Below are 1,158 nucleotides of genomic sequence, written 5' to 3' on the forward strand. Positions count from 1 at the left end.
GCCAGGTGGCATCATTGATGGTGTCAAGTGTGGCAGCGGTGGTGGGGTTGGCCCAGGATCAGACATTGTCTCGTTCTGCTGTGCATGGGGTCGCTATGAGTCGGTTCCGACTCAATGGCACCTGACAACAACAACAATGGGTCGGAATGGACTCCACAACACTTAACAACAATAACAAAGTTTTATAATCTATATTCTTCTCTAACTCAAAGACTCCTCTTTTCCTCTTTCCTTTGAGTAAAAACTGGGTATGTAAGATTTTCCTCTAATGTAAATTCCAACATTGAAAATATAAAGATTAATAAGATACACACAGGTCTCAAGGACCTCACTCATATTAGAGCAAGTAAAAAAAAATACTGGTACAAAATCATAGAAACCTTTATTAAACAGGTGTACCAAAATGTGAAGCTTTTGTTTTTCAACATATCCTCCATCTAAGTCTATAAATTCTATAGGTAGTGTTTTCATCTTTAACTTTTCCCTCAAGAATTCAGTACTTTTCTATTTATACCATGTCAAAATGGAAGTTTTGGTATCCTCAAGGGATTCAAATCATGTTCCTTTTAAATGTTCTTTTATTTGGGGAACAAAAAGTCTGAAGGGGCAAGATCAGGGATGGGGTAAGGTTTCCCAACAAAAGTTTTGTACAACAACTCTTGCTAACCTCAAATACTGAACAAGGCTGTTACTGTGATATTAAAAAAAATATTTAAAAAATTCCTGTGTGCAACTTTCCTGGCCTTTTTCTAATCAGTGCAGTTTCCCATCTTGAAATGTATTCCTAATAAGCCCTTGTGATTGTCCTCTGTTCTTCAAGAAAATCTATTAAAATTGCCCTTTTGGAGTCCTCTGAAGTAGTTACCATAACCTTCTGTGCTAATCTCTCTGCCTTGAATTTAACTGGTCTAGCAGATTCAATCAGAAGCCACTATTTTGATTGGACTTTGTTCTCTGGATTGAATTGGTAAATGCAAGACTTTTACCCAGTTATGATTTGTTCATTAAGATTGACTTCATAGAACAAGCAAGATGGCAGATCAGGTAGAAGTGCAGTGAGGAGCTCTGTCAGCAACAACACAAAATACCGAACCAAACAGGCTCAGGGGATGGTGCCAGAACTCTGAACCACATATAAAGGAATATTTAGAAGGTTGG

The sequence above is a fragment of the Chrysochloris asiatica genome, unplaced genomic scaffold (assembly GCF_000296735.1).
Source record: "Chrysochloris asiatica unplaced genomic scaffold, ChrAsi1.0 scaffold00094, whole genome shotgun sequence".
NCBI classification, from domain to species: Eukaryota; Metazoa; Chordata; class Mammalia; order Afrosoricida; family Chrysochloridae; genus Chrysochloris; species Chrysochloris asiatica.